General features: G+C 44.8%; 1 pseudogene; it reads left to right on the top strand.

Moving 5' to 3' along the window:
• The first annotated feature begins 8,535 nt into the window (after positions 1-8,535).
• On the top strand, positions 8,536-8,653 carry LOC124620466 (annotated as a pseudogene).
• Positions 8,654-20,372: the final 11,719 nt, after the last annotated feature.

Below are 20,372 nucleotides of genomic sequence, written 5' to 3'. Positions count from 1 at the left end.
CCATTGCCAGTCTACATTTTATATCCCCTCTACTTCGACCATCATCAGTTATTTTGCTCCCCAAATAGCAAAACTCCTTTACTGCTTTAAGTGTCTCATTTCCTAATCTAATTCTCTCAGCATCACCCGACTTAATTCGACTACATTCCATTATCCTCCTTTGGCTTTTGTTGATGTTCATCTTATACCCTCCTTTCAAGACACTGTCCATTCCGTTCAACTGCTCTTCCAAGTCCTTTGTTGTCTCTGACAGAACTACAATGTCATCGGCGAACCTCAAAGTTTTTGTTTCTTCTCCATGGTTTTTAATACCTACTCCGAACTTTTCTTTCGTTTCCTTTACTGCTTGCTCAATATACAGATTGAATAGCATCGGGGAGAGGCTACAACCCTGTCTCACTCCCTTCCAAACCAATGCTTCCCTTTCATGCCCCTCGGCTCTTATAACTGCCATTTGGTTTCTGTACAAATTTTAAATAGCCTTTCGTTCCCTGTATTTTACCCCTGCCACCTTTAGAATTTGAAAGAGAGTATTCCAGTGAACATTGTCAAAAGCATTCTCTAAGTCCACAAATGCTAGAAACATAGGTTTGCCTTTTCTTAACCTGTCTTCTAAGATAAGTCGTAGGGTCAGTATTGCCTCACGTGCTCCAACATTTCTAGGGAATCCAATCTGATCTTCCCCGAGTTCGGCTTCCACCAGTTTTTCCATTCGTCTGTAAAGAATTCGCATTAGTATTTTGCAGCTGTGACTTATTAAAGTGATAGTTCGGTAATTTTCACATCTGTGAACACCTGCTTTCTTTGGGATTGGAATTATTACATTCTTCTTGAAGTCTGAGGGAATTTCGCCTGTCTCATACATCTTGCTCACCAGATGGTTTCGATGTTATAATCGATTTTTTTTAGAAACATTTGAAATTACGAATTATTTGCACACGTAAAATTTCTATTATTATTTGCGCATCCTGTACTGTTTACTATGTTTATTTCTTGATTCATTTATGAAATAATAATCGAAATTAATAATGTAACAAAGGCTAGTAGGAACATGAAATAGACACACTATCACAACGCACAGATAAAAATAACAATAAACAATGCGACACAGCTTCCTCATGCAACATCCAAAAACTCAAGTGCATAACGTTACCATATTTAGGCGTCATATCAGACAAAATAGCCAAGCTGTTCAAGAAAACAGACATCAGGATCACCTTTGCCACCAACAACAACTTAAAACAGAAACTGATACATGACATCTCACATCCCACAGAGAAACTTAACAAAGCAGGAGTTTATAAAATTACATGCAGTCATTGCACCAATTTTACATTGCCGAAAGGGGAGAAATTTAAAGACCATATTGACTGTTTTGTGACTTGGCAAATCGAATAAATCAGCTATAGCGAAACATATAAATGAAACAGGGCACAGTGTTACAATAGACAACGATCTCAAAGTACCACATAATTTAGAAAAGAGCTAGAAAATGGACAGCTTGGAAGAAATGGAAATATTCATCCATGGCCATATGGCCAATAACGAGATCCTGAATGAAATGACAGACTTCAAAAATTCACATTTCTTTTCCAATTTCACTACAGTACTGCTAGAATAAAAGATACATAACATGACAGTCGTTTGACTATAGCCCCAGCAATTGCTTAGAAATATGTAAAATTAATAGTTTATATCATAATGTGTTCAATAATATTGTAACAGCTGCTCAATTTGTAATGTATTTCGTCAACCTACATCTGTAAAACGATAACAAGACGTGCAAGACGACATGTAAACATCTGACACCACATAGATCGACAAATCGATAGTCAAATCGAAACCTGCTGTATTTCGACCGCCATCTTGTCCACTGCACTACAGAACTGTTTGTGATCGTGTTTCCAAGTTACTGCTATATTAATGACAATTTGTGAACTGTGACCAAGAGAGCCATGGAAATGGATAAAATGTTTCAAATGGCTCTGAGCACTATGCGACTTTGAGAGGTGGCATGAGCCCTCTCTCATATTTCTATCTTACGATTTTCGTCTCTAATTGCATGCGGTGAAAAGTTGCTATTCCTTCACACGCGGACTTCCCACGCAGCGTCTCTCGTCACCCGGGTGGTCCGGTGACAGGCGGGCTCTCCTGATCTGGAAAGGGTTAAGCCGACGGGTGTGAGGAAGTCGAGTGAATGCTTTGCAGACGCCAACATTGTCAAAAGACACGCCCGGAGGGGTCTGAAGTAGCGGCTGGGCTAGAGGTTCCGTTACTTCGCAGAATCTTAGCGAAAACACTTTCTTGCGGGCTACCAGCGAGGCGTGGGAATGACTTGTGTACCCAGGCAGTTGTGGCGGGAAAATTCCCGCGCTTTCTGCAAAATAGTAACTGTGATTGGCTGGCTCAGGGCATAGCTCCGTGAGGTAGCAAAATCATCGCAGAAATTGGCGCCAAGAATCTCCATTGGTGGAATGGTAGTGCTCCGGCAATGGAGTGGAATTTTCCGCCGGTTTTCGAGTTGCTGATTGGAACGTTTAACCACGGCCACTGTCGTGGGGGCGGGAATGTTGTGTGTTCGGCCTGTACGGGTGCTCTAAGTAGTCGGCTCTCGCCTTTCGGTCGAGGACGTCGAAGCAACCAGCCATCACCTCCGGTACGCCAGATGTGTTCTGGCAGTTAAGAAGACAGTTTGGTAATGTATGTCCGCAACACCGGCAGATAGGGATTTTCCTAGGTGATAATCAGAGCTCAGCAGAGCGCGCCTGTTCGTCTTTTTCTAACTTTGTTGTGTCTTGAGTAGCAGCAATTAATGTTGGGTTAGCTGTGTGTCTCTCTTAAGATTTGAGTGGCAAGGAATTGGCTCCACATACCACTTCGTCATAAACCTCACAATCTAGTTTAGGGACAACTTCACCTTCACAGCGTTTGTTTGAGTATTCAATTTGAGCCAATTTGATGTATTATAAATGTTTCATGTGTTTTTGTTTATTATTTTGTGTTTAGTCTTAATAAATCATATTGTTATTTTGGATAGCACTTTCATTCTGTTAATCGGTAGAGCAACCCATCATTTCTCACTACGTTAATGAAACCTTCCTTTATTTAACTTATTTATCAAATTAAATTATTGCAGGTGCCAAACTCTTTTCTACTCCACTTGCAGGGTTGATTACAGTCAGTTCGTGTATATTTTTTTTATCCTTGTTCAACAGCAAAAGTCGGAGTTAGAATAGGGGGGGCTTAGAGCATCATTTACATATGTAGATTCTAGAATTTAGTGTTAAATACACTGTTAGCAAGGGTCGAACTCAGTGTAAGAAATGAAAGGAGTAAACTTATGAAAGGGAAGAGAGGGGTAATCAACCTCAAAAACCTGGAAGAACATTCCTCGAAATTCCAGGAAGTCCTCCAAAGCAAGTTCCACGTAACTAAAGATTGTGATTAGGCGGAAATGATTGTTTCAAGTGCACAAGAAGTCGGTGGCCTATGCCAAAAAAATAAACAACCAAAGAAATTCAGTGCCAAAACTGAAACCCTTTTACAACAGAGGAGAGAAATGAAAATCCAAACTGATCGTGACATGGTGGCGTATTCCGAACTATGTAAGGCAGTGCGAAGAGAAATGAAAACTGACATACAGAAATTCACTGAAGACACCTTACGAGCAAGCTTGGAGAACAAGACAAGTTTAAAGTCAGCCAAACGCAAACTCACAATAGGTAAAAAGCAGATTATCGCACTCGATGGAAATGACAGTCGAATCACTGAAAAGGAGGCGGTTCATCAGAGACTTTTATAGCAATTTGTATAGCAATCCAGGGGAAAATTTGAGTGTATCTAATTTAAATGATATATCTAGTGTTCCAGATATACTCCCATCGGTAGTCAAGTGTGCTCTAGATAGCATGAAGAAGGGAACAGTGCCAGGTGATGATGAGCTCAGCGTTGACATTCTCAAACTGGCAGGAGAGGTAACAACAAATCACTTGGCAAAAGTATTTACTTCCTGCCTGCACTATGCTTCAATCCCACTATCGTGGAACAAGGCTAAGATTATTTTGATACACAAGAAAGGAAGTATTCACAATATTAAAAACTACCGTCCTATCAGCTTGCTCTCAATTTTGTACAAAATTTTTACAACGATCTTGTTAAACCGAATTAGTTCCACCCTAGACTCAGCCCAACCTATAGAACAAGCTGGATTCCGAAGCAATTTTAGCACTATTGACCACATTCTGACCATTAGTGAAGTGATAAGCAGAGCGAATGAATACCAACTGCCTCTCTGCATTGCCTTTGTTGACTTTGAAAAGGCATTTGACTCCGTTAGCCATGTAGCTGTCCTCCAAGCTTTGAGTGAGCAAGGAGTGGGAGCAGCATACATTGAAGTGCTCAGGAAAATCTACGAGAATTCTTCAGCTTATGTTAACATCGGCGAATCAACTCAAGAATACCGCATCATGAGGGGTGTCAAGCAAGGCGATCCCATCTCCCCAAAACTGTTCTCTGCTGTATTGGAAATGGCTATGTCAAAGCTGAGCTGGGAAGGTAAGGGAATTAGAATTAATGGAAGAAGGCTTACCAACTTGAGATTTGCTGATGATATTGCCTTACTGGCCAAAGACTTCGCAGAGCTCCAAAACTTAGTTACAGATCTTGCATCGGAATGTCAGCTGGTTGGCTTGAACATGAACCTTTCCAAAACAAAAGTAATATCCAACAAATGGGTCCCAGCTGGAGATGTGAAAGTCAAGGACAGTCTACTAGAAGAGGTCAGTGAATATGTCTACCTTGGCCAGATTATAAATATGAAGGGAGACATAAGACCAGAAATGTATCGACGCATCAAGCTTGGCTGGCAAGCATTTGGGAAGAATTCAAAAGTATTCAGATCAAAAATGCCAGTAAATCTGAAGAAAGCAGTATTTGATCAATGCATTCTTCCTGTGATGATGTACGGATGCGAGACATGGACACTGAACTCATTCACAAAAGGGAAACTTAGGACAGCACAGAGAGCCATGGAGAGATCAATGCTGGGCTGTACAAGAAAGGACAGGAAAAGGGCAGATGACATCCGGTCTGTGACGAAGGTTAATGACATCTTAGAGAGAGTAGGTTCCTTGAAATGGCAGTGGGCTGGCCACGTCGCAAGAAGAAAAGACAACAGATGGACGAAGTTAGTACTGGAGTGGAGTCCGAGAGAGCACCGCAGGCCTAGAGGAAGACCACCAGACAGATGGGACAAAGACATCAAGAAGATCGCTGGTAACACCTGGCAGAGAACTGCCCAAGACCGTCCCACTTGGAGAAGACTTCTGAAAGCCTACCTGAATCCACGACTCGAAGAGGCCACATCATCTAATGATTGAATTGGCTGATGATGATGATGATGACACTGCTAGCCCCGGCACCTCGCAACTTAAAATGGTTCAAATGGCTCTGAGCACTATGGGATTTAACATCTGTGGTCATCAGTCCCCTAGAACTTAGAACTACTTAAACCTAACTAACCTAAGGACATCACACACATCCATGCCCGAGGCAGGATTCGAACCTGCGACCGTAGCAGTCGCGCGGTTCCGGACTGAGCGCCTAGAACAGCGAGACCACCGCGGCCGGCTATGCGACTTAACTTCTAAGGTCATCAGTCGCCTAGAACTTAGAACGAATTAAACCTAACTAGCATAAGGACATCACACACATCCATGCCCAAGGCAAGATTCGAACCTGCGACCGTAGCGGTCGCTCGGTTCCAGACTGTAGCGCCTAGAACCGCACGGCCACTCCGGCCGGCACGGAAATGGATACACCACAACACATCACAGCGAGATTGTCGCGCCAGAAGAACAAAGTGAGCGACTGTTACACAACATTTTTGTGCAAACATCAGTCCAGCATCCAAAGTGACATCGCCTCTTACTAAGTTTGCTCTTCTTCCACAGGATGATCACAGCATTTACGAAAAGACTATGTAATATCAGTATGACTTTATTGTAAAGTTGATTTTGTAATGCCATTTAGCCTGAAGATGAGGTTTAACCCTCGAAACATGTCGCTAAATAAATAAGTAATACAATAGTTGACAAAGTTTGTTACTGGTAGCGGTAATTTTTTTTAAAAAAACCTTTACACAATAGGAATTCATGTGTTAAGAAAAATTGTAAACCCTTTGGAATATTGTTATTTCAGCAGTGTGTGATGTATAATAGGTGTGAACAATGTAATTTCGGCTTTGTTAATGTGAAAAATCAAAATACTGTATGATTACTAAAATGTGAGAAAAATTCTGCAACAACACTCTTCCAACTTATTTAGTTCAAACCAACCGTGAGAACCTGATGTTAGATTTTCAGCTTCAAGAATCAGACCCCTGGACAAGAAGAACTGGATACATCTCAACATGATACGCTAAGTTAACTTGAAAGTTTAATATAACCTTTTTTGTGGCGGCGTTCGTAGCGACAAACAATTCGCTGTAGAAACGGCTTACGAAGTCACCGCCACACTTTTAATAGCGGGCCGACCGGTCCGCTGGAACAGTGAACAGAAAGATGAAAACCCAAACACTCTGATTAAATAAGAGTCGGTACTTATCTTTATTAACGAAGATACAGAAACACAGTAGTGAACTCCGTGTCTACAGAAATCTGTCTAGTTCGAGTCGGAGCGGCTAGGTCAACGTCGGCTGACGACAAACAACAACTCTGCTGCGATGAACACACAACTGACTAGCAAGTACACAATTCGGTGGCGAGTATACAACTGAGCGGCGAATCCAGAACTGTCCTAGCGCTCGCGACTCCAGCGCTTAAGAAACCAGAAGCCAGCGGTGGCGCGCGCAGACTTGCGGCGATTTCCTGTCTCGCTGGCGCTGCTTATGCGGACGGCGTCCGGACTTTGATGCTGCCAACCTTTTGGCAGCGGGCTCGGGTGGCATTACTGGCTAGGATATAACAATCTTCGCTCCTCTCAAATCTTCATAAAAGATTTTCCTTATTAATTACTTGGACCGGTCGTTGTTTAATGTAGACAATAAATGGAAGTAGGAAGGAGTGGGGAGGGAGGGGGGGCGGGAATTACAATGCTCAATGGTTATTTAATGTATTTTTGCATGCTGCTCAGATTTGTAGCTAATGTGTCAATTTCCTCATTGTTACCACCTCCGTCCGACGCGTAATTACTCCTCGCTGGTGGTAGGTGGCACAGGGCACCGAGCCGGCGTGGGGATAAAGTGATAATGCGGGTTCTGCCAGGTGTGACGCTGTGATCTTGGTTACACACGTATTTTCTAACACAATACTCGCGTTCACGTCTTCCACAATACTACATGCACACACTAGCATGTCATCATTCACATTTGCGATTCTATGACGAAGTTACGTGGGAGGGTTTTTATAAGTGTCGTATAATGACACAATAATATTTTTCGTGTTGGTAAATGATATTAGCTGTGTTACCTACTATCTTCCACCATTCTTCAGAACAGTTACAGATACTCATCGGGCAATAGACCGCTCCACGAAAACTATCAACGCAACTGGCGCTGATAAGGGCGTCTTACGACTTCCGTATCGCTGGTGACTACGTTGAAGGATAGGAAATCTTTGAACGGCTTCCCAACATTCTGGCAACTTCTGTATTCCAGATAGACCACCTTCATTGTTGAGCTGTCTGATTACTCGGGTCACTTCACTAGAAGCCTCATCAATTGTACCAAAATGTTTTCCACGGAGTAGTTCCTTCAATTTGGGAAACAAATCAAATTCTAATGGGCTCGTATCAGGACTATATGGTGTGTAGGGAAGTATTTCCCATCCATACGTTTCTCTCACTGGTAGGGCAGTTTGCAGTCGCATCATTGCACAAAATGAGAACACCAACTGCAAGCACTTCAGGCCTTTTTTCAGGCATGAAAAGTTGGAACTTTTTCATTGTGGTGACTGAGACTTCAGCTGTGTCTCAATATCTCGTATCCAGGTTTCATCAAAAACGGTTCTCTTTCTGTTCGATTCTTCTGTGATTCTTTCGCGACCTGCTTTCTGCTCTTCATCAGATCATGCGAAACCCATCCAGTGGAAACTTTTCTCATCTTTAACTTTTCAGTTGTCTCAATAAATTAAAGTAACATGCATGCGCAATTTCCTCACATGTTTTTCGTCGATCCTCTCTCAAAGTGTCATTATCAATAACCTGAGAGTTGTAGACTGTTACAAGTGATGGCCTTCCACTCCTTGGGTTGTCCTCAGTGTTTACTCGACCTACACGGAAACGAGCAGACCTCTGCGTTACTGTACTGTGATCCGCTACACTTATTCCACACACCTCTCTCAAAGCTTTGTTAGGTTCTCTCCATGTAGGGATTCGATTTTCATGAATGAATGCTAGTCACTACAAGTAATCCAACCTGAATCGGTTTCAGCTTACTTTTTAAAACTGCCCACGCAACCTAACGGCCGTGCATGTTCAATATGCAAGACGTTCGAAGTGATCCCTGTATATCTATTTTGCATAAGTTTTAAATAAATAGCCAACGTCCTTGCCGCAGTGGTAACACCGGTTCCCGTCAGATCACCGAAGTTAAGCACTGTCGAGCTGGGCTAGCACTTGGATGGGTGACCATACTGTCTACCAAGTGCTGTTGGCAAGTAGGGTGTACTCAGCCCTTGTGAGGCAACACCGAGGAGCTACTTGATTGAGAAGTAGCGGCTCCGGTCTGATATAAGGACGGGAGAGCGGTGTGCCCCTCCATATCCTCATCCAATGACGTCTGTGGACTGAGGATGACACGGCGGCCGGTCGGTACCATTGAACCTCTTCGAGGGAGTCAATTTTAGTTTAAATAAATAGATGCCACTACTAAAGTTCTAACTCTCGTGCATCAGCAAGAGCGAAAAAAGGAAACCACAAAAGAATGGGACGTTAGCTTTCGTTTGTACAAGAACTTCTGGACACATTAGGTACAAGAACTTCTGGACACTTTAAAGAGGTTCCGTCGATATCAAGGCACTACTGAATAGAATTGGAGAGAGAAGAAATTTGTGGCACGATCTGACTAGATGAAGGGATCGTTGATAGGACACATTCTGAAACACCAAGGGATCACCAATTTAGTATTGCAGGGAAGTGTGTGGGGGAGGCTAAAAATTGTAGAGGGAGACCAAGAGACGTAAGGATGTAAGTTCCAATAGTTCTTTGGACCATCTGGGTCTGCCGGGGGCTGTTGGCAAGTGAGGTGCGCTCAGCGTTGTGAGGCACGAAAACACAACGGCTGGGAGAGCAGTATGCTGACTATGTCCCCCACCCACCACCCCACCAATATCCGCATCCAACCTGACGCCCTACTCACTAAGGATGGCACGGTGGTCGGTCGGTGCCGTTGGGGCTTCCGAGGTCAGTTTGGGTGAAGTTTAGTTTAGGAGCACATTTTATAGCATTGTCTACTACGTATAGTAGAGGAACAATTCGGAGATGGTATTGTTTGTATCAGCATGACAAGGCAACGTGTCATAAATCAGCGTCTTGCAGGGGATGGATTGTGGACAAAAACATTCCTCAAATAGATTGGCATCCAGAGAGTCCAGACCTGAGCCCTAATAAATGCCTTTGGGATGAGTTAGAACGCCGACTTTGCTCCAAACCCGAGTATCCACATCACTATCTGGTTTCGGCTCTTGAGGAAGGATGGGCTGCCATTTCTCCACAGACACTTTATTGATAGTTTCCCCAGCAAAGTCAAAGGGTGAACACACCCCATATTAATATCCACTAATATGTGTCTGGACACTTGTGACCAAATGGTGAATATCTACTGGATTGGTGCCCAAGTTCGTAGCGTTTGTCCATTGTTGTTGTTGTTGTTGTTGTGGTCTTCAGTCCTGAGACTGGTTTGCTGCAGCTCTCCACGCTACTCTATCCTGTGCAAGCCTCTTCAACTCCCAGTACCTACTGCAACCTACATCCTTCTGAATCTGTTTAGTGTATTCATCTCTTGGTCTCCCTCTACGATTTTTACCCTCCACACTGCCCTCCAATACTAAATTGGTGATCCCTTGATGCCTCAGAATATGCCCACCAAACGATCCCTTCTCCTAGTCAAGTTGTACCACAAGTTTATCTTCTCTCCAATTCTATTCAATACCTCCTCATCAGTTATTTTAATAAAAACTACAGATATACGTAACACAGGCTTTAGTCAACAATAATGTATTCTCCTTGTCAATTTTCAACACTATGGCAATACTGGCGTACCTTTTCGATTCGAGTATTGTAGAAATCATGTGGTTTCGAGGCGGAGAACCCGTCGAGCCATGTTCGGAACTCATTTTCAGCCGGAAAGGAAGTTCCTTGAATGTTGTTCGATAGAGATTGGAGAATGTGAAAATCTAAGTGTGCTGAATCAGGTGAATGAGGTGGATGCGGAATGAATTCTTAACACAACTCCTGCACTGTGTTTTTTGCCAGACTGGCAGAACGGGGGCGGGTGTTACTGCGCGTTGGTTGGTTGATCGGGAGGAAGGGATCAAACAGCGAGGTCCACAGTCGCATCGAATTAGGGAAGGATGGGGAAGGAAGTCGACCGTGCCCTATCAGTGAACCATTCCGGTATTTGCCTGAAGCGATTTAGGGAAATCACTAAAAACTTAAACCAGGATTGCTGGATGAAGGTTTGAACCGTCGTCGTGCCAAATGCAAGTCCAGTGTGCTAACCAATGCGCCACCTCGCTCGGTATCGTGGAGTCGTTCTCGGATTTCGTCTACAAGATGCCTCAGTTGTTGACAGTAAATGACAGCAGTGACGGCTACACCTGTGGGAAGCAATTGGTAGTACACCACACCTTCGCTGTTCCACCTGATGCATAACATTATATTTTGTGGAATACACGCACATCTTTGTCTGGAGAGTTGCTGCTTTCTTTGATCTCAACCATTCTTTTCTTTTCCCCGTGTTACCATAAAGACACTGTGTCTCACCACCAGTAACGATACAGGTTAGGAACTGTTGGTGTTGTTCAAGAGCCAGTTGATGACGATCAACCATAGATGTACATACAGCCGCCCGCTGGTTTTTGTGACTTCGCCCTACAGCATGCAGCACCCGTGTACCTGATTTCTGAATCTTCCCCATTGCATGCAAATGTCGCACGACGGTGGAATGATCACAGTGCATCACTTTTGCCAGCTCTCTAGTACACTGACGTTCATCATTGTGGGTTAATGTGTTTAAACGATCTTCATCAAACACAGAAGTTCTTCCTGAATGTGGAGAGTCACTAATGCCAAAACGATCTTGCCGCGCTGTGTCCAGCGGCATTATCCTTATGCACGGCGCAAATGTTTCTGGCTGACTCCACCGCTGTCACTCCTCTACTGAACTCAACCAGAAGAATGCGTCGGAAATGTTCCGATTTCCCCCACTTGGCACTCCGTTTTATAGTGTCCACGGATCCATTCACTACCGCCAAATGACAAAATGACAAATTGTGAACTTAGATAACAACAGTAAGCTACTAATAAAAAATGACAATCGATAAATAAATCGATAGGAACTGGAATTGGAATGCCAAGGTACAAAACAAAACCCTACCGACTTTCGCATCAACCTAACAGATGTAAGTGTAACCACGGTCTAACCAACACCGATTCAAAGGAAGGCCTCGGCGCTTGTTGGTAACGTCACGTCAGCTAGGCACGGCGAACGCCAGGTCTGTTGCAGGCAGAAACGCCTGGGCGTGCTTATCACTATAAATCTCTTATTTTTGGACAAAATGTTGGGTATTGTTTTGAATTCTGCAGTTTTATTTATATGAAAGATTTTCTTACTATCGTAAAGCTACAAATGAAGATCATAGTTCTGTATTACTGAATCCTGTCGAAACAAACGTAGATCAATATGAGAAGATGCTTTGCCCCATTGCAAGCTTCGGAAATTTTACATTCAAGTTACTCTATTTACTTGATCCATTTTGTTATCGAAACTTACCCCAACCCCCTTACAATTAACTCATTTCTTTTATTTATTTATTTATTTATTTATTTATTTATTTTCGTTTGACGTCGTCATTGGAAATGTGAACTAATTTACATGTGTAAATGCCCAACTGTTGCCAGTCATTAGATTACAGTCGTTTTCAACGAAAGGAGTTCTAAACAGGAAACAAAATAGCTTCATACATCTAAAATACTGCTGAGCTTAAACTTTTTAAACATGCACATTAGAAAAGCTAAAAATTCCCCTCTTGCAACTGAAAGGAGAAACTTTATAAGATACAAAAATTTCATTTGATAAAACAAGTATCTCTCTTTTGCCTCTTCTTCTGTCCCCCACCCCCTCCCCCAACGTGTACAATCGCAAGATGTTTCATTAACATTAAGCGCTCCTCACCCCATAGTCAACCAAGATACCTAAAGAAGAGCACCAAAATGTTCACAGTTTCTTGTAAAAACAACCCAGTACAAACGTAACTTCCTCAGATTTACAAATAAGGTAAAGAAGCACGAATTCTGTTGCTGCTGGACCTTGAAGTTGTTTTTGTATGTCAATTCTTAAAACAAGTGGAAATTTAAGTTCAGGAGTACACTATTTGTTAAGAGGTGTAATGAATTGCACAATTACTTGATTGCAGAAATCTCTCAGAACAATGTGTGTTGGTCAACTACCGCCGATAGTTCCACATTTTCCTGTGTCAGAGAGGGAGACACCGCCATTATGAGTATGCCTTCAACAGACCTGGCGTTCGCCGTGCCTAGCTGACGAGACGTCACGAACAAGCACCGAGCCCTTCCTTTGAGTCGGTGTTGGTCTAACAGAACAGTCGCGATACAGTCGCGAGACTTCGTCTCGTTTTTGTTACCCACATTATATCAGCGCCCTAAGCGGCCAGCAAGCGACGCATCTCAACGATATTGAATGAGTGCGAATACTAATGTTTATGTTAATTTGTAACATAGTTTTTTTACAATATGGAGTCTTCGCAGTGCCAAAAAATCGATAGTAAAAAATGTCTCCACATTTGACATTTGTAAGTTTCCTACGAACCCTGGAAAGGTAAGAAACCGTGCATTACAGGACAGTTAATTTACGACGCTCTTATAACGTGCAGATATTTACCAAATAACGTCGTTTTCATTTAATAACAAAAAAGTGCTAGTAAACACCGGAAGACGTGACCTTTTGCAGAAAGACGTTGATATCTACCAAACAAAGGGAAGTTTTGTTCGCTACACTTTCAACCAAATCAGTGCATTCGGAATGTAGGTGACCTATTTGGAATGTAATAACTGCATTTTGTAGTGTATGGAATAAGTTCAAAAAATGGCTCTGAGCACAATGGGACTTAACATCTATGGTCATCAGTCCCCTGGAACTTAGAACTACTTAAACCTAACTAACCTAAGGACATCACACAACACACAATCATCACGAGGCAGAGAAAATCCCTGACCCCGCCGGGAATCGAACCCGGGCGCGGGAAGCGAGAACGCTACCGAACGACCACGAGCTGCGGACTATGGAATAAGTCACCACAGCTGTACGTTAAGAGAAAACGACACAGACGTTAATAAATCCTCAAAAGTAAGAAGAAACTAGTTCTACTATTGTTGTTGAGTTTGAGCCACAAACGGTAAGAATCTTCAACGCATTCGTTTTTTAAGCAAAAGTAAATACATTATAACAATATTCGTGTATTAGCTAGTCGAGTAGAGTATAAGAATGGGCGAATCATTAAACTCCATAAAAAATGTTTACGTTTCAAGGGAAGTGCCTATGATAATAACAAAGGGCAACAACAGAAACACAGGCTTTGTATGCATCAAATATACACTCCTGGCCATTAAAATTGCTACACCACGAATCGACGTGCTACAGAAGCAAAATTTAACCGACAGCAAGAAGATGCTATGATATGCAAATGATTAGCTTTTCAGAGCATTCACACAAGGTTGGTGCCGGTGGCGACACCTACAACGTGCTGACATGAGGAAAGTTTCCAACCGCTTTCTCATAAACAAGCAGCAGTTGACCGGCGTTGCCAGGTGAAACGTTGTTGGTTGTTGTGATGCCTCGTATAAGGAGGAGAAATGCGTACCATCACGTTTCCGACTTTGATAAAGGTCGGATTCTAGTCTATAACGATTGCGGTTTATCGTATAGCGACATTGCTGCTCTGCTCGCGTTGGTCGAGATCTAATGACTGTTGGCAGAATATGGAAGCGGTGGGTTCAGGAGGGTAATACGGAACGCCGTGCTGGATCCCAACGGCCTCGTATCACTAGTAGTCGAGATGACAGGCATCTTATCCGCATGGCTGTAACGGATCGTGCAGCCACTTCTTGATCCCTGAGTCAACAAATGGGTACGTTTGCAAGAAGAGTTCGACGACGTTTGCAGCAGCATGGACTATCAGCTCGGAGACCATGGCTGCGGTTACCCTTACGCTGCATCACAGACAGGAGCACCTGCGATGGTGTACTCAACGACGAACCTGGGTGCACGAATGGCAAAAAGTCATTTTTTCGGATGAATTCAGGTTCTGTTTACAGCGTCATGATGGTCGCATCCGTGTTTGGCGACATCGCGGTGAACGTACATTGGAAGCGTGTATTCGTCATCGCCATACTGGCGTATCACCCGGCGTGATGGTATGGTGTGCCATTGGTTACACGTGTCGGTCACCTCACGTTCCCAATGACGGCACTCTGAAAAGTGGACGTTACATTCCAGTTGTGTTATGACCCGTGGCTCTACCCTTCATTCGATCCCTGCGAAACCCTAGATTTCAGCAGGATAATGCACGGCCGCATGTTGCAGGTCCTGTACGGGCCTTTCTGGATACAGAAAATGTTCGACTGCTGCCCTGGCCAGCACATTCTCCAAACCTCCTACCAATTGAAAACGTCTGGTCAATGGTGCCTGAGCAACTGGCTCTTCACAATACGCCAGTCACTAGTCCTAATGAACTGTGGTATCGTGTTGAAGCTGCATGGACAGCTGGACTTGTACACGCCGTCCAAGCTTTGTTTGACTGAATGCCCAGGTGTATCAAGGCCGCTATTACGGCCAGAGGTTGTTGTTGTGGGAACTGATTTCTCAGGATATATGCACCCAAATTGCGTGAAAATGTAATCACATGTCAGTTCTATTATAATACACTCCTGGAAATGGAAAAAAGAACACATTGACACCGGTGTGTCAGACCCACCATACTTGCTCCGGACACTGCGAGAGGGCTGTACAAGCAATGATCACACGCACGGCACAGCGGACACACCAGGAACCGCGGTGTTGGCCGTCGAATGGCGCTAGCTGCGCAGCATTTGTGCACCGCCGCCGTCAGTGTCAGCCAGTTTGCCGTAGCATACGGAGCTCCATCGCAGTCTTTAACACTGGTAGCATGCCGCGACAGCGTGGACGTGAACCGTATGTGCAGTTGACGGACTTTGAGCGAGGGCGTATAGTGGGCATGCGGGAGGCCGGGTGGACGTACCGCCGAATTGCTCAACACGTGGGGCGTGAGGTCTCCACAGTACATCGATGTTGTCGCCAGTGGTCGGCGGAAGGTGCACGTGCCCGTCGACCTGGGACCGGACCGCAGCGACGCACGGATGCACGCCAAGACCGTAGGATCCTACGCAGTGCCGTAGGGGACCGCACCGCCACTTCCCAGCAAATTAGGGACACTGTTGCTCCTGGGGTATCGGCGAGGACCATTCGCAACCGTTTCCATGAAGCTGGGCTACGGTCCCGCACACCGTTAGGCCGTCTTCCGCTCACGCCCCAACATCGTGCAGCCCGCCTCCAGTGGTGTCGCGACAGGCGTGAATGGAGGGACGAATGGAGACGTGTCGTCTTCAGCGATGAGAGTCGCTTCTGCCTTGGTGCCAATGATGGTCGTATGCGTGTTTGGCGCCGTGCAGGTGAGCGCCACAATCAGGACTGCATACGACCGAGGCACACAGGGCCAACACCCGGCATCATGGTGTGGGGAGCGATCTCCTACACTGGCCGTACACCACTGGTGATCGTCGAGGGGACACTGAATAGTGCACGGTACATCCAAACCGTCATCGAACCCATCGTTCTACCATTCCTAGACCGGCAAGGGAACTTGCTGTTCCAACAGGACAATGCACGTCCGCATGTATCCCGTGCCACCCAACGTGCTCTAGAAGGTGTAAGTCAACTACCCTGGCCAGCAAGATCTCCGGATCTGTCCCCCATTGAGCATGTTAGGGACTGGATGAAGCGTCGTCTCACGCGGTCTGCACGTCCAGCACGAACGCTGGTCCGACTGAGGCGCCAGGTGGAAATGGCATGGCAAGCCGTTCCACAGGACTACATCCAGCATCTCTACGATCGTCTCCATGGGAGAATAGCAGCCTGCATTGCTGCGAAAGGTGGATATACACTGTACTAGTGCCGACATTGTGCATGCTCTGTTGCCTGTGTCTATGTGCCTGTGGTTCTGTCAGTGTGATCATGTGATGCACCTGACCCCAGGAATGTGTCAATAAAGTTTCCCCTTCCTGGGACAATGAATTCACGGTGTTCTTATTTAAATTTCCAGGAGTGTATATTTGTCCAATGAATACCCGTTTATGATCTGCATTTCTTCTTGGTGTAGCAATTTTAATGGCCAGTAGTGTATATTTATAGTCTCTTGCTTTCAGCGAAGTAAAGTGCAAATATACAGATACTCGAAAGTATTTCTTCATGAATAAGTTGTAGTGTGATTCGACTGGTTTTACATGCATTTCACGATCCTTCATGTCTCTTTGTAGTGTACAAACGCACGGAAGCACAATGATAAAAACTAATTCGTTAATTACGTAAAAGATAATTAAAAACGAACATTATTCGTAAGACGCATGTGACTTTTCTCACCGCTTGGAGCGCTAGTGTCGTTCTAGCAGTCAAACTGTAACAACTTTCACACCAGTGCGTCTCGTGACCGTGTTTATGAGACTGTGATGTAGTCAAAATGGATGAGACGCAAGCGACTGTGTTGTGGAGTCTGTGGTGGTCCGAAGGTCGGGGGATGCAGACGGGATGAGCGCGGCATAAATCGCACCCCCGTTCGGAGCCACCCTCCCGAATTCCTGGCCGCCCGTAATTGGTGGAAGGGGCGCGCCGCCCCTGCCTGAGGCTAATAGCAGGTCGCACACCCCCTCCCCTCCCTGCCTTACATCAGGCCGTTTTAAAAAAGCATTAGCGTCACGGCCCACAGCCGCATGAAATATGGCTTTATTCACTTTGGGGAAAAGGCCCGGCCCGTAATCGTGAAATAAGTGCCGCGGGCCGCGGCCGGCCGACCGCTCCCTGCGTTAATTCGGCCGCAGCCAGATGCGAGACCGTCGCAGCTTATGTGTGGAGAATTACAAAGCGGAGAGGGGGGGGGGGGAGTAAAACGCGAGCAGCGAAATTGCCGAAATCGGTGCAATTTAGGCGGGTCGCTTTCCAGGCGCTGCACCTGAGGAGCAGGAGTTATACGGGGGCGGTTAAAAATCGGAATGGAGGCATTAGATAAGGCTGCGGACGCGAACGTGGAAGCGATTTCGCAGCAGGTCCGGCAGCGATGTGTTTGACCAGGAAGCAAATAACTCTCCGGTGTTCTCATCAGTACGAGCTATCCAGAGACGTAACTAGGGCCGGAGTGCATGCCCTGGGCGTAGTTTCCTTGAGGACGTGTATTTACTGACGAAAAGTTGCACAGGTCACACCAATATTCAAGAAAAGCAGTAGAAGTAATCCACTAAATTACAGGCCCATATCGTTAACATCGATATGCAGCAGGATTTTAGTACATATATTGTGTTCGAACATTATGAATTACCTCGAAGGAAACGGTCTATTGACACACAGTCAACATGGGTTTAGAAAACATCGTTCTTGTGAAACACAACTAGCTCTTTATTCGCGTGAATTGTTGAGTGCTATTGACAAGGGATTTCAGATCGATTCCGTATTTCTGGATTTCCAGAAGGCTTTTGACACTGGACCACACAAGCGGCTCGTAGTGAAATTGCGTGCTTATGGAATGTCGTCTTAGTTATGTGACTGGATTTGCCATTTCCTGTCAGAGGGGTCATAGGTCGTAGTAATTGACGGAAAGTCATCGAGTAAAACAGAAGTGATTTCAGGCGTTCACTAAGGTAGTGTTATAGGCCCTTTGCTGTTCCTTATCTATATAAACGATTTGGGAGACAATCTGAGCAGCCGTCTTCGGTTGTTTGCAGATGACGTTTATCGACTAATAAAGTCATCAGAAGATCAAAACAAACTGCAAAACGATGTAGAAGAGATATCTGAACGGTGCGAAAAGTGGCATTTGACCCTAAGTAACGAAAAGTTTCAGGTCATCCACATGAGTGCTAAAAGGAACTCGTTAAACTTCGGTTACACAATAAATCAGTCTAATCTATAAGCCGTAAATTCAACTAAATACTTAGGTATTGCAATTACGAACAACTAAAATTGGAAAGAACACACAGAAAATGTTGTGGACAAGGCTAACCAAAGGATACGTTTTATTGGCAGGACACTTAGAAAATGTAACAGACCTACTACGGAGACTGCCTACACTACGCTTGTCTGTCCTCTTTTAGAATACTGCTGCGTGGTGTGGGATCCTTACCAGATAGGACTGACGGAGTACATCGAAAAAGTTCAAAGAAAGGCAGCACTTTTTGTATTATCGCGAAACATGGGAGAGAGTGTCACGGAAATGATACAGGACTTGGGCTGGAAATCATTAAAAGAAAGGCGTTTTTCGTTGAGACGGAATCTTCTCACGAAATTCCAATCACCAACTTTCTCCTCTGAATGCGAAAATATTTTGTTGACACCGACCTACATAGGGAGGAACGATAATCACTATAAAATAAGGGAAATCAGAGCTCATACGGAAAGATATAGGTGTTCATTCTTTCCGCGCGCTATACGAGATTGGAATAATAGAGAATTGTGAAGGTGGTTCGATGAATCCTCTACGAGGCACTTAAATGTGATTTGCAGAGTATCCATGTAGATGTAGATGAAAAGGAGGAATAGCAAAAGAAGAAGGAAGAGGTAGGACGAACAAGAGGAAGAGCAACTGTTGGGCGCTAAAATGCGAAGGAATGTGGAGGAATATGTGAAAAGAAATTATGACGAGATTCGGTTTGGATACTCAGCAAGCTGCTGTACAGTGCATGGCGGACGGTACATCGCACCAATATTATTGATTTTCTTTCCTCTCTGTACTGAGCAAGGGAAAAGTGAATGTTTAGATAAGCGTCTGTACGCACCGTAATCTCTCTTATCTTCACGATTCCTACGAGAGATATACTGTAATAACAGCATGCTTCCGTTCCACAGGGATCAGTTCTAGGAGCATTCCTGTCCTTGCTTTATATACATTGGTTGGAACTTAAATAATGGCAACACTGCTGTGGAGACACTATGCAATGGAATTTACTATTGTCGCTGATAGCATAGGTTGTTGACATGCCTACCTTACCTCCGAGCAATGGACTCGCCCGTCCCACCTTACCGACGTGTGCACAATCTAGGGAAACATAGTCACTTGTGAACGAGCGGTCTAACGTAATGGTGTCACTATGTTTTCGAAACAGGAACAATGGAGTTGGATCAAGACTGAATGTGCCAGGGGTCGTACCGTGCAGCATGACAGTGTCATCAAGGTCTTCATAGGGCGTGAGGGGAATCGGCATTGCCGTACATAACAGAGGCACGTTGGGTAAAAGCCTTCAACGAAGGTTGGCAAACTACGGCAGACATGCATCGGGCAGATCGTCCTAGCGTCTCTGCATGCTGTTGCCGCTTTAGTGGACAGCGATCGACGCTATACAATTCGTGAGCTCGCCCACGAAACCGGATTAGCGCATACGACTGTGCTTCGCATCCTGAAGGAACGCCTGAGCATTCGAAAAATTGCATCGCGATGGGTTTCGCATGAACTGACGGAAATGAGTTACGACGCTGCTCAGACGCACTTGGAGCGCTATGAGCGCGAAAGAAAGGCTTTCTTACGCCGTATCGTAACACTGGATGAGACATGGGACACATCGTTCGAGCCAAAACTGAAACGCCAATCCAACGAATGGCGTCGTTATGGGTTGCCGCGTAAGTCTAAAGTGCGTCAAAACCCTAGTATGGTGAAAGTTATGGTGATTCTCGTGTACGACTGTTATGGTGTTATCCTAACGCATTACGTTCCTCCACGGCAGACCGTCAATGCACAGTATTACTTTTGTGGCGGTGTTCGTAGCGGCAAACAATTCGCTGTGGAAACGGCTTACGAAGTCACCGCCACACTTTTAATAGCGGGCCGACCGGTCCGCTGGAACAGTGAACAGAAAGATGA

This window comes from Schistocerca americana, chromosome 6 (assembly GCF_021461395.2).
Source record: "Schistocerca americana isolate TAMUIC-IGC-003095 chromosome 6, iqSchAmer2.1, whole genome shotgun sequence".
Classification (NCBI taxonomy): Eukaryota; Metazoa; Arthropoda; class Insecta; order Orthoptera; family Acrididae; genus Schistocerca; species Schistocerca americana.
Note: the sequence above shows the minus strand (reverse complement) of the source record. Positions and strands in the feature narration are given on the sequence as shown.